The sequence below is a fragment of the Macaca nemestrina genome, chromosome 15, assembly GCF_043159975.1.
Source record: "Macaca nemestrina isolate mMacNem1 chromosome 15, mMacNem.hap1, whole genome shotgun sequence".
Classification (NCBI taxonomy): Eukaryota; Metazoa; Chordata; class Mammalia; order Primates; family Cercopithecidae; genus Macaca; species Macaca nemestrina.
This window is the reverse complement of record NC_092139.1, coordinates 88,663,199-88,680,107: the sequence shown is the minus strand read 5'-3', so window position 1 is coordinate 88,680,107 and position 16,909 is coordinate 88,663,199. Positions and strand designations below refer to the sequence as shown.

At 45.9% G+C, this 16,909-nt stretch overlaps 1 pseudogene; it reads right to left on the bottom strand.

The window, feature by feature from the left end:
* Positions 1-14,776: 14,776 nt before the first annotated feature.
* On the bottom strand, positions 14,777-16,212 carry LOC105464678 (set1/Ash2 histone methyltransferase complex subunit ASH2 pseudogene; annotated as a pseudogene).
* Positions 16,213-16,909: the final 697 nt, after the last annotated feature.

Here is a 16,909-nt window from a genome sequence, read left to right as displayed (position 1 = left end):
AAATTTGCCCCACAGGTGCTATCCTGGTGGACTATAAGCACTGTGTTTTTAAAAGGCTTTCTTTACATTTTTTTTTTTACCATCATACTGCTTTTTCTTTTTTCAGAAATATGCATTCTGATTAAAATTGTTGATGTAATTTAATAATACATCTTTCTGAAAGTTATGCAATTACCTTTTTGACACATATACTCTAGACCTATCAGAGGTTTATTCATTGAGAAGACCAAGAACATTCACTACTGAATGTATTCATGCTGTTGTTTCTGAGGAGTAAATTCTTGAAGCTCTGAAATTAATTTTCTTAGATCTTGGAGGAATTCCTAAGAGGTAGTGAAACTTTTCTTTGCTAACCCTCTATTTATTTAAGAACCCTGCCATCTCTCTTTTTTGTGACAATGGCCTGTAGATACCTGGTTGGCATCATTAGCTGCTGAGTGGAAAATGAGCCATGACAGGAAATGAGAACATAAGTGTGAGTATAGAATTTTGGAAATGAAATGGCTCTAGACCTGAGGAAATAACATGATATTATTGGGTATAGACAGCACTTTCTAGAAGGACACTGAGAAGAAGAATCTAAAGTTTGGGTAAAGTAGGAGAGCTCAGTTATGGCTTTTATAGTTTAACCGGCTTTTGAAGGGGCAGGGTCACAGCTGAGTAAAAGCCAGTTTGCCATTGACCCCAGACCCTGGAACCAGGACTGACGGAAGACTCTCAGCAGTGACACGGCTAACCTGGGGGAGTAGCCACCTTGAGATGAGAGCAGAAGGAGGCTCCCTGTGCAGTGTGGGGACAGAGTGGGAGGTGCAGGTGCTGTTCCCTGAGTCTGGTCCTCACTTGAAGAGGGACAGACGGAGGAGAGGTGCTGAGGTGATGGTGATTAGTGGCCTCTAGTGTGGCTTCTTGAACTACTACTGTTCTCCCTTTTTTTTCCTCTGGGCTTTGGAGGCCAACATGAGGATGTTTATCTGCTTTCTGTCTCTCCTGAGGCTGCCTCATTCTCCTATCAATGCCTCTTTGATGGGCATGGATGTGTTTTGGCATGGAATTGATCTGTGAAAGGAATATCACAAAGGTCAGGGATCCCATGATGGAGTTTTTTGAGACAGAGACTCTCTTGTCTGTGTCCCAGCTCAGCTCTCAGTTTTCACAAGACAATACCCATTATGAACTAAAGATGAGGGTGGAGGGTACAGTGATTCACACAGTGGGGCTACTTAGGCAGAGCTCCTGCTTTTGCCTTTTCCTGTAGTGTCTGGATCCCAGATTTTCCAGCCCTGAGTTCAGCATGTAAGAGTCCCCAGCTGCAATATTAGGGACAGACAGTGTGTGGCCCAAACCCATCAGATATGCTCTCTGTTCACCATGATGCTGTCATGGGAGACGGCATGAATAATTTCCTCTGGTTGTCCTTAAGGCCGAGATTCCAGACCAGCTGTTCAAGGAGGGCAGATGTTTCTCATTCTGGAACTTTTTCAGTGAAGATGGCATATGCTAAACTGGGGAGCCATTTTGTTTCCAAATAGGAATTCAGCCAGGGACAGGAGAGGTTATGGAGAGTTGACATGTCATATATCTCAGAGATATGTTTTCCTCTCCCGTTTGCCATGTGGAGAGGAAAAAGTCATGTGACACGTTTGAACAAGGCTGGGGAGCTTTTGTCTAAGTTTTCATTGTGAGGATGAACTCAAGGCTTCCTGCAACCCCATTGAACTTGAAGGACTCCACCCCCCACCAAACTGTGTGATCACTGTGCCCCGGTCAAAGACTAAGGCCGGCCTTGAGCCTCTCACCTGACTCAGGCTTCAGTCCCTCCTCCCCAGAAACCAGTACTGAATCTCATCACTCTCTCCCAGTGACCTCAGCGGGTCCCATGGCCTTCACACTTCCAACCTCCTTGTCCATCTTCTATGAAGCATCTGGAATTGTCTTCACACTCTTACCTCAGATCCTGTGTCCTCTTTGTCCAACCCTCTAATGGCTTCTCTACCCTCTCCCACCCAAGCTCTCCTCTCCTCACTGTGCGATGCTGTTTTACTGCATCAATATTTTTACTTGATTGTCTTTTCCACAAGTCAGTGGGAGCTAGAATATTCTAGACTTATCTGTAAGCCTTCATCCATTTTGGTATCAGTACTGGGCTCTGCTACGAGGACATAAGTCTTAGATGTCAGAGTCTGGGAACTTCAGTCCTAACTAATTTCCTTGAAAGCCCCCAATTTCTTTGATCTGAGAGTGAGACTCAGCCTCCCCTCAATGCCTGAGTGGACAATAGTCCTCTAAGAATTCTTATCTAAGGAAAATAATCTCTTCAAAGGCATTTTTTTTAGCCGATTCCTTTCCAAATTGCAACACAAGAAAAAATGAGTTGATGGCTCAGGAGATCTGGTCTAGCATCTGAACCTCAGTTTATGCCACCCCTCCTCACTTTAGTAAGACGGTCCTCACTATTTTCTGGTCCCAGAACCTCTTCTACCTCCCCAAACCATCTGGTGGGACCGCCTGGCTCTGCTGCCTAATATAATTACTGGACCTCCCCTTGTTTTCTGTGGCTGCCTCCTCTGTAATTCTATGGAAGGAGGAAGCCAGGGGGAGGCTGGGAGAGAGGAGAGAGGGGAGCCTTGGGTAGGCTTCTGATTTCTAACTCTTTCTTCTCCTCATTGGGGCACTGAAAGGTGATGGAAACAATGCCTGGGCTGAGCAAGGTCCTCAAGTAGCCTTAAGCCCGCACCTGGCCATAGCTACAGTGAGGAGAGTGATAGTGATAGGAGGAGGGTTAAGGAAGGAGTCCAGGTCTCAGGGAGCACATCGTCACCCTCTGGTCTCTAGTGAAGCGAAAGGCCCACACCTCCTCACCCCCTCCCCACAGCATGGGGAGGCACAGGAAGGTCTATGAAGACACAGCTGGACCTGCCACCTCACCCCAGGATTTCAGTGCAGAAACCCTGTGATCCAAGCTGCAGGAGCAGGATATTCTGTTTCCTGGGATCCCTGTTCCTGACTCTGAGGACAAAAGTGGTGGAGCCTCCACTCCTAGGAGGGCCCTGGCTGCCCCTAGGCCCATGGGGGAAGCCGCAGCAGCAGAAGCTACAGGTCAGGCGTGAGCAGCAGCTGCAGGCCCTCACCCTCCTGGCAGACGAGGAAGGGGGTTCTTGTCTCAGTTCCCCCTTGGCCTGGAGCACCATGTGAGCACTCAGGCTGCTATCCCATGCTGAGCAGTAATAATCGGCCTCATCCTCAGGCCGGAGTCCACTGATGCCCAGGGTGGCTGAGGTGCCAGACTGGGAGCCAGAGAATCGGTCAGAAACCCCTGAGGGTCGCTTATTAACATCATAGATGAGGAGTTTGGGGGCTGCTCCTGGGAGCTGCTGGTACCAGGACACATAATACCTCCTAAAGTTGAAGCTGCTTCCAGAGCAGGAGATGGTGACCCTCTGTCCTGGGTCCACAGACACTGAGGGCGGCTGTGTCAGCACAGACTGGGCCCAGGACCCTGGAAGCGGGAGAGACACAGACATGGTGATTCTTGGTCTAGAGAGAGAAGGAGAAAGCAGGGCCTCATGGGCTTCCAGGACCCCTCCCCCGACCCTGTGTCTGGGCACCTGTGCAGTGAATGAGAAGGGTGAGGAGGAGAGGGGACCAGGTCATGATGAAGATTGTCCCGAGTCCTGCCTTCTGTGCTCACAGCTGAGGCAGAGCTTCCCCAAATCTCTGCTTTCCCCTTTTTATACTCTGAGAGAAGGAGGGTCCATCCATGCAAATCAGATCCTCCAGCTTTCTGATACCACCCTGGGCCCTAGGTCAAGCTCCTCTGCCTGAGGATGTCAGGGAGTGGCAGGGGTGGGGCCATGTGGTCCCAGGGGGTAGAGAGTTCACATCTATGAGCCCTAAGCATAGGGCACCAAACAGGACAGTGGACGCTGGTCCTGCTTTCATCACACCCAGTCTTCTCAGGAATGGTGCGCTGGCGCCCCCTCGTGTCCATTGTGCGACATTGTACACCACCATTGTATGACAAGGTGACCAGAGCCTCTCAGAGACACCCCTCCCTCCCTGTTGTTCTGTCCACGGCCCTCTCCATCAGGGCCAGGCCAGGCAGCCCCCTGAGTCTTTTTTACATGACCTCAGGCCAGACTTCACGTTCTCCTGGGTTCCTCAGGGGTGAATCTGTCCATGGCTCCCTGGCTGTTCACTGTATAGGACTCAGGTGGTGACTCCACAAAGTCCTCTCATGTCAGAATGAAATCAAGAGCCCTGACCAGCCCCATGGACTCATTTCCTCAACTGTGGAGACACCGGGTTCTCTGCTCTCATGTCGCTCCTCCCTGGTGGCCAGAGCTCTCCTTCCTCTGTGGATTCTGCAGTGCTGGGTAGATAGGGAGCTCTTCCCTCCACGATGCCCGGGGTACATTCTCAGAGGGTTATGCTGGTAAATCTTTGTTCCCTCTCTTCCTTAGCAGACTTGCAGTCATAGTCATCTGGTTTCTTTGACCAGGGATCTCACCCAGGAGTCTGTTCTCCATCACTGAATGCCAGTCTGCAGGAGATCCTGGCAAATGACTTTGCAGTGTTTCGCTTAAGAGCAAAAAAAGCAAATATGCTCAGTATTTGAAGATGGGAAGAATTAAAACGCTAACTTGTTTTGACCAGAGTCTGTACTCAGGTGAGCCTGACACGTAGTAGCTTTTAGGATTAACCATTCCAACTAGGATGTTTAGAAAATAATATGGTTCAAATTCAGTAATGAGTGTTTTGGGCATGTCTTAAAGATAATAGAAATGATTTATCTTTGATGTGTGATGACATCTAGAATATGATACATTAAAAACAATAAACTGAAGAAAAAGATAACCCTATTTATGAAAATGAAAAATGAAACAGATTATGTCTGTGACTGCATGAGTTCTGGCATCATGCACTCTGGGATCGTAATAAATATTTGTTTAGGGAATTTTAAGGGGATACAGAAAAACAGCAGGACGGTTATGTTAATATATTAAGTTGCAATACAGTAAGATTTTAAATGCTCCATTTAAACAGTGCAATAGTGAAATCTAATATTGACATTTAAATAAAACCAGTCCATATATGGAACTGAAATAAAATGTATGCTGTGTTTTGGGATCACATTTCAAGCGTGTCATTACTTTAAATGTTCCTTTTAGTGTGAGCCATGTTCCTTTACATAATGTTTATAGTTTAAAAAATGTGTTTGTTGTGTTTACATAACACATCAGGCATATTAAGTTTTATTTATTTCCAAGTAGAAATGAGCTATTAGATCTGGGCTTCGCTTCCTGTTTCCTTCTCATTGCGGTTTCTTTGGTGATGCATAGGTGGTCACAGAGAATTTTGTTGTCCTTTCCTCCCACTTTAATGAACGGGGGTCACCGAGGCTGAGCAGTGTCTCACATACAGGACAAGGCTGCCCATGGCCCCCTCCCCGCCCATGGATGCACTTCCTGGTGGATGCCCCACCAGCTCTTAGGCTGAGGGCAGAGAGAAGAACAGGTCCACAGCTAAGGAACCTGGACACCCAGAGGATCCGGGAGGGACAACAGCTGGGACAGTGAACCCTGGAGAGGGCACTGACCATAGATTTTGTATGTGATCCTCCTCAGGGACCCTCAGAGACAGAACAAAACCCCAGTACCTGTGTGTCTTGAGGGCCCAGGTCCTTCCAGGTCCTCCTTTTGTCACTGTTCTAGGCCCCGGGCCTCCTCTTCCTGTGAGTCGCAATGGACAGTCTCCTCTTCAGGCTGCACCCTCCTTATCACATCTGACCCCACACCCATCTCCTCCTCCCCCATAAACCATCCCCTGCTCACTTCCATTAGCATTTTTGCATCATTCTGGGTCTCAGCCTCCCCGAGGATGTCTCTGCAGGATATCCATGGTGCAGAGAGCTCAGCGCTTTGACAGGACAGCTGGGCCTGGGCCACCTGAGGCTGAGCATCTCTCTTGCTTCTCTTCTACACCAGCTCTAGGCCAAGCCAGATCCAGCCCTTTCAGAATGCTGAGCCCACGTTTTCTTAAGCATCCGACTTCCTGTCTCACATCTGTGGGTCCCACAGGCTGGACTCTCCTTTGCTGTCATCGCTCCCACAGTTTCAGAGCTCAGGAAATGGCCAGCATACCTGCACCAGAAGGAGGGGACACCTGTGGGACCAGGCCAAGGGTTCCTGGACTTCTGGGTCACACAGCCTGGATTGTTTCTTTTCTTCTTTTATTTTATTTATTATTTATTTATTTATTTATTGTGAGACGGAGTCTCTCTCTGTTGCCCAGGCTGGAGTGCAGTGTCGTGATCTCGGCTCATCACAACCTCCGCTTCCCGGGTTGAAGTGATTCTCCTGCCTCAGTCTCTCGAGTAGCTGGCATTACAAGCACCAGCCAACACGCCCAACTAGTTTTTGTATTTTTAGGAGAGGCAAGGTTTCACCATGTTGGCCAGGGTGCTCTCAAACTCCTGACCTAGGATGATCCACCCGCCTCAGCCTCCCAAGGTGATGGGATTACAGGCGTGAGCCGCCGTGCCCAGCCAGGCTGGATTGTTTCTTGTCATTTCCACCTCATCCCCACCCACCATGTGTGGGCAGCTTATTTTGCTTCTTGAATCAAACTGATTCTCTGTCCATAAAGGAGTTATTGTCACTGAACTCTTGCTCTGCTTTCAGTAACATAACCTACAGCAGAAGCCTTGGCATGAACTGGTGTTGGTCACAGGCAGGGATAAAGGAGGGACGGGCAGAGAGGATGAGTGGGGCGGATCTTCTCTCACTTCTCCATGGGACAGGAACCCTTGGTAACAGAGTCAGGGTGCAGCTGTGTGACACTGATAACCAGCCTGTCCTCAGACTGGAGCCCAGAGGTGGTCTAGGAGGCTGTGTGAATAAACCCAGGGCAGGAGAATCAGGCTGGGACCCCTGAGGGACCATCACTGCTGTCCTAGGTCATAAACTTAGGGGCTGTCTCTGGGAGACCTCCGTAGCCATTTCCACGGAAATGCCAATGTTTCTGCGGCTCCCCGTGCAGTAAAAGGTGACTTTGAGGTGGGGGCTCCTCAAGAGTTTCCCGGGGAGGAGTCACTTGAAGCAAAGATTGGGCAGTTTCTGTACCCAGATATTCCACAGACTCACCACTAGACCCTGACTCAGTGAGAAGCTCCAATGGTGTAAGAGAGGAGAAGAGAACACAGTCAGGCCCTGAGCGATCAGGAAACCCACGCTCAGCAGTTCCCGTGGTCCTGAGTGGGATGAGCTGCAGGAAAGTCACATCCCCGCGAACTACTTCCCCCGTGGCCAAGGAGCAGCCTCAGCCTCGTCTCAGCCATGGCGGAGCCTCCCCTTGACTCTCTCATGTCCTACATAGAGGTTTACTGGGCTCAGGCCCCCAGTTACCTTCAGACCTAACCCCATCTCCTGACATTTCCACTGAAATGCAGGTTTCCAGGACTGAGCCAGGTCAGCTCTCTATCCGGAATTCCTCCTTGACCTGTCTCCTCAGGCAGCATTTCATATTTGAGGGCCTTGTTCCTGGGACACAGCAAACCTCAGACAGCCCTGAGAATAAACTATTGGGGATGGAAGGGGAGGTCTCTGCTTGTACACTGGAAGAACAGAGTCCATGCTGCAGGGGACTGTTCACCTGCTACCATGTCCCCAGGCTCTGACCATGATGCAAACTAGGAAAGCCTCATTTTGCTTCTTTCAAAACAAAAGCCCAGCTCCACAGGCACTGGTGTCAGCACACATGGACAAGCAGCCAACACTTCAGGGTCATCAGCTGCTTTGATTTTGTTTTGTTTTACTGAGATTTCAGAAGGATGGATGGGAAATTGAGAGAAGAGCCTTTAGCAACTGGAAAGTACTTCCAAATGTAGTTTGTCCCTAGGCCGGTTATTTTAAAATTTAAAAATTGCTTGAGCAAGACCCAGAGCAGGGTGAGATTTTGTCCCACTTCCCCATCTGTGTGTGTCACTGTGAGAAGCGCTGCTGCGCCCAATGGCACAGTAATAGTCAGCCTCATCCTCAGACTGGAGCCCAGAGATGCGTAAAATCCCTGTGTTCGCTGAAGCATCTTTGGATCCAGAGAAGCGACTGGGGACTCCAGAGCCCTGGTGCTTATCTGAGTCTGATTTGTACTTCAGAAGATACCGGGGAGGACTCCCTGGCTTCTGCTGGTACCAGTGTATAGTGTAGTCACCAACATTGGTGCCACCACTGAAGGTGCATGTGAGACTGGCTGATGCTCCAGGAGATGCTGAGAGGGAGGCCGGCTGAGTCAGCACAGGCTGGGAGAGGGAACCTGCAAACACAGACATTATTGGGTGCTAAGGCAGAAACCAGGGTCAAGTTTTTCAGGGATCTTTGCCAGAAGAGTGAGAATCAGGCTGGGTGGCTGGCCCTGGTCTGTGAAGCCTATTCCTACCTGTGCAGTGAGAGAAGAGCAGGAGGAAGAGAGGAGTCCAGGCCATGTTGGACACAGCCTCTTACCCCAACAGTGGGACTGGGCTGCCCCAGGCCTCCTTTTCTTCCCACCCTCTGCAGAGGAGGGGCTGCTCATGCAAATGTGTTTCCACCCAGGGACTGCCCAGCCCCTCCCTGAGCCCTGAGGATGCAGCTCAGCTCACTCTGCAGACTGGGCAGGAGGAAGGTTTGCTTTTCTTTTTCCAAGGCCCTGGGAGGAAGCACCTGTTGAGACCATACACAGGTCCCTGCTCAGGGAGCTCTGCCAGGCCAGAGGGGACACAGCGGCCAAGTGCCCGTCAGTGAGCACAGGGCCCAGCTCCCAGGCCTGGATTTCTTTGAGTGAATGGTCTTTACTGAGCAGCCATGTAGCAAAAACAGGGCAGCCCCACAACATCCAACACTGGTCCCAGGACAGGCACTTTCCCACAGCTCAGAGACCTCAGAACCCCGCTGGTCTCTGAAGCTCTCCAGTCACTGTCTGTATTCACATATGCATGGTCTGATTCCTAGACACTGCTTCTCTCATCCTATTTATTATTACTGTGATTTCTCACATCCAGAAGCAGTCTTGGTCTGTGGGATGTGTAGACCTGTACATACATAACTTTTAAAGGTGTCAGCACCCCAAAAGGGCATTTTAGAAAAATCTATTTGCCGCATGTGCCATCAGAGTGGGCATCATGGAAAATGGGTCAGCTAAGGAGCCAGGTTGAAGGGCAGCTAGGGGCTGTTCAAAAAGACAGTGAATAATGAAAATTTTCCAGGAAAAATAAAGGATCCAAAACACATTAAAGGCAGCAATTCAGCAAAAGTCATATTTACAAGTGTTTCCTACATTGTATAAAGATTTGACTCAATTTTGTGATACAGGAAAACTAATAGATTTGCTAGACTTACCTTTGTCAGTGAGCAGTGTGACATATTTCACTATTTTATGAAATTAGCCGTTATCTCCCTAAGTAAAACATCATTTTCTGCACAGTGGTGTCATATTTTTTGGTCAAGAAATTGTTCTAGCTGTTATACAAATTGTATTGTGATATTACCACTTGTATTTTTTTACTAGGTGTTTTCGGTTAATTAGAAATATCAGTATGTATTATACCCACAAGCTCTCTTGCAAATGAGTTGAATGTCTGAGGAGACAAAGGCAGAGACCACCACTTCTCAGTGTAGCCACGTCTACTCTTGTGCTAACTGTGCAAATGACCCCAGGATTTCTAGACTCACAAGGTGTTTAGTGAATAATCTAGAATCAGGATCAGTCACTTTTCTCAGGCACTCTCTCCTCAAGGCATTTGGAGACATCCCTCTCATTCAGATGGGGCAGGCAGGGCACTCCCTGGCTAAAGACCCTTAAGTAACTCCTCGTTGTTATTATAAAACCTGAACCCTGAGGTCTCAGCCCCCTGTCCTTCACACTGTGGCCCCTGCACACCCCCACAGCCCAACTCACAGCCCCTGCCCTTGCTTTTAGGGCTCCAGGCTCACTCACTTCTCTTTCCTGGGAAAACCTGAGCTGTCTTTTCCACATTCGCCACACCAGCTTCTCCTCTGCCTGCTGGAGAAGATGGGCTCCTACTTGAAGTCACAGTGTAAGCTTACATTTTGTCCACGTTGTACACCTGTTAAAAGGAGAACATAAACATCTCATCACAAGCAAGGATAATTTCAATACTGGTTAGCACGGAAACTTTTGAGTCATACAAATATACAGAGAATTTTCTAATGAATTGTTTGTGCCCATGAGCCAACTTTGACCATCATCAATGTAGTTCATCTTGTTTAATTTTTCAACCCATTTTACCCATCCACTTACTCCCTCGCTGGATGATTTTTCCAACAGATCAACGAAGCAATATCATATCATTGGCACATAAATTAACAAATATATACATTTGAAGTGCTCCATAATTCTTGTACATTAAAGCAACAGATTCCAAGGACTCTCACATTAATAGATTTGTCTTTTAATCCTTTATGTTTAAAATTAATTTATTGTAATAATTAGGAGACTGAAGGAAGTACAATGAATGCTACAATTTGCAGATGCAGGACTCACAGCATTGCATATTGGATTAGAATAAAGTACAGATGGACACCTACAATCATAATTATTTAATGGCTTTACCCACTCCTCCTAGTGCAGAAATATCTCTTCTGTGGACACAGAGCTCATAAACCCATCATTCTTCCTTCAAGAATTTCCCCATCAAAGTCTATTATGGGACTTGGGACTGATGAGTTGAATGTTTGAATTGCATTGATCGTATGGCTGATAGAAAGCTCTGTAATTAACTTTGTGTTGAAGGATATCTAATGTAAAACTTCTTAGCTATATAAATATTGCTAGATATTTTCCCAACTCACCCATGTTCTGCAGTTTATTTGCTCTTGAGAGATTTTGTCCCCAGAATTTGCTTCATCATCTACTTACTTCCTGTGGTTTTTTAAGCAGGACTGGGAAAGCCCATCACGCCCTCTCCACTTTCTCCACATGAACCCATAGGATCCAGCATATGTGGATCCATGGGAATCAGACCATAAATGAGTGAACAGATGCTGTGATTGGCAGCTGCAGAGACCAGCTGAGCTCTCAAGTCTCTGGGCCATGGGAGGTATGTGTGATATCTATGTATTTGCATATCCATATCCTTCTCCTGATAACCAAATCCAAAGACAAAACTTCATACTTAATATCTTCTTTTGAATGAACTTGGAATTTCAAACACAAAATATCCAGAATTTTAAAAAAAATTATTATATTGATCTCAGATCTGTACGTCTTTTGAGGATTCCAGTATAGGAGAACTCACATATTTAACAAACATGTATTGAGTCTGTCCTTAGTGCCAGGCAGTGTTTTGGGCTCTGTAGCTACAGCAATGACAAGACAGAAAACAAGAGCAAGAATAAACAATCACATGGAGGTTGGATCTCAGCAGGGGAAAACCTTGAATAGAGTCACTAATTGTAAAGAAACATCTTCATGTGGCTGACCCTGCCCTGACAAGTTCATCACTCTAGGGATCTGAAGCCCATTGCTGACAGCTGAGAGACATGCATTTCTATAATTCTGAAGAATGGATTGACTTGTTCAAAAGTTGATGATGTTATTTCAATACATGTGTTATATATAATCCTGCTTCAACAGAATGAGCTCAATCTCCATGGCCTCACAAATGGCTGGGGTCTTACTGTAGGGCAGAAATAAAACAGAACCTTCTCATCACCCAGAAGAATTCCTAAGGGGAACCAGACAACTGAGTATGGGGAGGGAACTTCAATATCAGATAACCTCCCTACCACTCTGTTTGTGATGGAGACAGAGCAGCAGACACCACAGGCCTGGAAGCCTGCCCTGGGAAGGAGGCAGGGATGAAAGGAGGTAAAGAGAAGGGTGAATAAAAATGCCTGGGAGGGGCCTGGACAAACTGCAAATTAGCGTACCCTCAAATCATGTGTAAAACCAAAAAAAAAAAAAGCACAAAGGTTTGATCACCTTTGCGGAAATATTGAGAACAAAAATGAAAGAATGCATCCCAATGAAGAAACGTACTGATTTTGATTGTTTGAGATGAGATAGCTGGGAAGTGAATTTGGTGGTTTTTAATAGTTTTATTTTATATAATAGGCATGTATTGCTTTGAAAGCAACTCAATAAAACAAACTTTGGTAATATACAAAACGAATAGTTTCTTCCCTTTGCTCTTAGCTCAGAAAGCCCATACTTTGAAGATGCTTTTTTCTGGAGGAAATCCATTTAGACTCAGCCTTTAGATCTGATCCAGCTGTTAAGGTTCTTTTTGGAATGTAAATTAACTCTTCTTTATTTTTTTTCTAGATCCAGTTACTACCAAATCATTCTTACATTTCCTACACTTCAGGGCTTAAGCGGAAATAGGAATCAATTCAAATCCTTCCCTTCCCCTTTCTATGGCTGGTCCACATGGAAGCTGCCATGAGAGCTGGCGTGTCTGATCATGTGATCTCCACATCACAAGGGCCTAGGGAGGTTTATGTCTTGGTTCCTCTTATGAGTCTGTCACTGTGCTAAGCACCACTATAGTGCAGCCAGCAGTAATACTCAGCTTCATCCTCAGGCTGCGCACCTGACAGTGTCAGGGCAGCTTTACCCCCAAGGAGGGAGCCTGAGAACCGGGCAGGGGTCCAGGAGAGCTTGTTGCTTGTATCATAAATCAGTGTTCTAGGGGCTTGGCCAGGCTTCTGCTGGAACCAGTAGGGATAATGACTCCCAGTGACTGCTCCAGCACTGGAGCCACAAGTGAGAGTGACTGTCCCTCCTGGGGACACAGTCAGTGAGGGCTCCTGAGTCACTACAGCCTGAGAATTGGACCCTGAAACAAAAAAACAGACACATGTTAGAAATTAGAAAGGGAGACACAAGGATCCTTCCAAAGGCTGGTATTTGAAATCTCTCTTAACCTGGGCAGCAAGTGAGGAGGAACTGGAGGAGGAGCAGAGTCCAGGCCATGGTGCTGATATTGGAAGGGATCCCTGGCTCCAGAGCTGGGGCTGGATTCTGATGGCTCTTTATCTCCTATTGAGCTCTCGACAGGGAGGGGGTGTGTTGTGTGCTACTTTATGCAAATCTTTACTGCCTTTACCACCACCTAGGTCCACAGCCCTGAGAGCAGCTGCCCTATAAGGGGCCAGCCCAGGGTGGCTGTGTGCTGTGGATTTGCCCTGTGGGAGGAAGCAGCTGCTCTAACATTTACATGAGTCAGTGAGCAACTGTGCAGGGTTCATTCAGTTTGAACCTCTTAAGCTTCTTATAATCCAAGAGACCCCGACCGCCCCCTGGTGGCTTTCGTGGACTGAGAATGCGTGGTCTTTCACTTGTTTAGCAAATTAATTTTTATCTTTGGACATCGCCACAATATTTCCGAGGCTAATTCACACCCACTACTTGTCTATGCTCATTCCCATTTGTACTACTTTCTCTTGCTGTAGCTGAAATCCTGCCCCCGTGACTGTAATTCGATTTTAGTGCTACATGGTGTTCATTATTATCCGAATGGTTTGAATGACTAAATAATTGTTTTAATGACCTACTGACTCTTTGAAACTATTTGTGTGGAGCCTCATATTGGATAAACAGCTCGTTTAAGTGAGAATTTTTTAAATAATTTACTTTAGAGAATTTTTAAAAAGAAAATGACCAAAGGTTAAAGGTTGAAGTTTCATTGTCAATTCAGTGGAAACTCAAGTGAACCATGAGGATGATCATCAAGGTCTACATAACAACCCCACTCTCACCCACCCCATCACTCAAAAATTTTCTGGACACCATGCCTGGGTGAGCTTTGCTGGTTGGCGATGCTTCCTACATAGAATCACACATTGTTGCCAGCAGAATGCAGCATCGTCTATTACTCCACTGGGAGAGGACAACTGGATGCTTGTGCTTGGAATTCTCCTGAACTCTGCCCATGTGCCTCTTCCCTTGAATTATTTTAATCTGTATTATTTCACTGTAGAAAAAATCATATTAATGAATGTCACAGTTTTCAGTGAGTTATGTGAGTCCTTCCAGGGAATCATAAGAAGCGAAGGGCTGTTGTTAGCCCTTATCTTACAATCAGCTTCAGAATTGAGAGTGCTCTTGGGAATCTTCAGTCCTCCCAGGTTCCAATCTCACATTATTCTTTTTTTTTAACTTCAAAACAAATTTTATTTAGGAAGAGTTTTTCATTTTGTTAATGATGCAAGCAAACTTCTTTCACAATTACACTTCTAGAAATCTAATAGTTTCAGAGATCTAAGTCTTCAAAGGTATGTTTTAAAATTAATAACAAAACCAAACCCATACCAAAAGGATATCACTTTTTGGTTTGGAAGGGACAGTCATTGATTTCAGGTGTTCTCAGAAACGGGCTCACCACTTCCTTGGAAAATAGATAGCATGGAATCAGTGCCCACAGATGGAAATGTCTTTAGATATGTTAGTTATTTGGACAAGATTATTCACTCCTTAGAAAATACAGTAAGATAAAAAGTGCCAGCTGGCAAGGTATGCAGTCCAGAGGGATTACAAGATGTTGGGATCAGTAGCTGTTGGCTTATCGCACAGAATATAAGAGCAGGAAGTGGAAGTGGAAGAAGAATGATGATGAGCAGGGCATCTCTCACAGTCTTATTCAGCCTTTTAACTTGCTAAGTGGATAGGCTATATTCTGCAGAATCTTTGAGAGAACGTTTGAGACAGTTCAAAAACAACAACAAAAGCCATCTAGTATTACTCCCCAGAAATCCACATTTGAGAAGAAGGAGGGAACTATTCAGGGTTGCCATGGAGGACTGTGCCTCCCATCCACTTCTGTCTCCCGGAGATACAAGACTTCAGCCAGAGTGTCCTCTACCACAGCACCCCAGCCTATGTCACTAATAGGGAAGTAAGAGAGATCCTTTGAAGGATACTTACAGCACAGTCCAAAGTTAATGCAAACCATGCAACTGTTTTCCCGGGAGATGGCTGGAAACCAACCCCCTCAAAAATATTTTTTCAAACAACATCTTAATTGACACCATTTTTATAAAATATTATTTTACTGTGCAGAATCTGTTTTAGGCTCTTCTGTGCTTCAGCCAAAAAGTCTTTTTTCTCAAAATACAAATAATTCTTGAACTTTTAAAAGTCTTGTCTTTGTAAGTATCAGACAATAAGTTGGCTGTCTCTGTGTTTTCAGGAAGGTTAATATAAAATCCCAGGACCTGTCCTCGTCCATAGCTAGAAGAGTATTATTTGCCAGTGGACTGGTGGAACTTGGTTCCTTTTTGCTCTGCCAAGAATAGCTAAATTTATCATAACCTAAGGGAGATTGATGGTTACCTTAGGGCTGAAACCAATCCCATTGGCAGTGGTGTCTGGTGACAACTCATCCTTGGTAATTTCAAAGTACCATGTCCCTTTCCATACTCCATGAGAGGCCTGCATCCTAGAGTAGCCCTTCTTCCCAACTGCAGTCAGCCAGCTGGCCATTGGAGATCTTTACCTGGGGAGCTCAATCATGTTAGGCTAACAAAACCTGTTCACAGAAGCAGTCACTGTGGAGGTCTTCAGGAATAAGTTCTCCTGCTTAGCAGTCTTCAACCTTCTGAGGATCAAGGGTGTGTGGATCAGGCTCAGTCAGAATATACCAGTAGCCATCTTTGTTAAGTGGGTGTTTTAAAAGGTGTAAGGGGCAAGGCACTGAGCAGAAAACAAAGGGTCCCTCTGGGCCTTCTTGGTGTTCTCTGAGATCTCATCCTGCTGTTTGCACTGAGTGTCTCTTCTTCTTTTCTGCTGCTTCCTGTTCAGTTCCCCCATTCAGATTCCTACTCACAGACCAGGCACTGCTTTGCTTTTGGTTGTCCATAAATAGGATCAGTGTTACCAAGGTCCTGATCCAAAAGTCCACATCTTGGGCGATCTTCTTTCAGGTCTTTATTCCTTGGATCCAGGTGTTTCTTTACCAAGAATAAATCTCTTTCTTTACTCATTGTTTTAACAATGTTATTCAGCCTAGTCATTTCCCGGGTGTCTGAATGGTCATCATGCACTCCCAGTATTTATCAAGAAATGGTGTAATATTCGTCTTGTGTTGGGGACTGCCATGCCAGGTTGACCAAAGCACTAAAGGACATTTCCTTCATGTTTGCTTGCTTCTGGATGAAATATGCCACTATCATGATGTACATTGCAATGAAAACTGTAGTTGGTCATGAAAGGTAGACAGGATGACTTATCTTTGCCAGATATATCAAGTATGAACCATTTTCATAGGAGAGCAATGCCCCTCTCCAGCTTGAGAGGCTGCTACCACTACTGCCAGCTTCATCTCCCCTTCTTTGGTCCTTGTTGCACTAGCAGCTGCTCCTGGACTGGGTCAGGCACCCACCACTACCACCATGGCCACTCCTAGACTTTCTCATGTTATTTTGTGTCACCTGCAATGAGGCACCTTCAACTCTATTTGTCTGTTAGGGTGCTGTGGGGCTGGCACAGAAGGAAGGGTGTCGTGGACACTCTCCTAGTCCTCTATATTTTTATTGCTCTTGGAAGTAGAGAAACTGCTTCAAATATTAATCTTTTTCTTTTTGACTGTGGTAAATTATTCAAACACAAAATACATTATTTTAACCACCTTCAAGCATATGCTTCAGTGTCATTAAGTAAAGTAATATTGTTGTACAACCACAATCCCATCATTCATCTCCAGGAATTTTTCATCTTCCCAAACCAAAACTTCATACCTGGAAAACATCATTCCACTTCTTGTCTCTATGGATTTCACTACACTAGATACCCCATATAAGGGCAAGCAAACAACTTTTGTCCTTTTGAAACCAGCTTATTTCTGCTGGCATCATGTCTTTAGGGTTTATCTATGCCATCGCATGGGTCAGAACTTTCTGTTTAAGGCTGAATAATA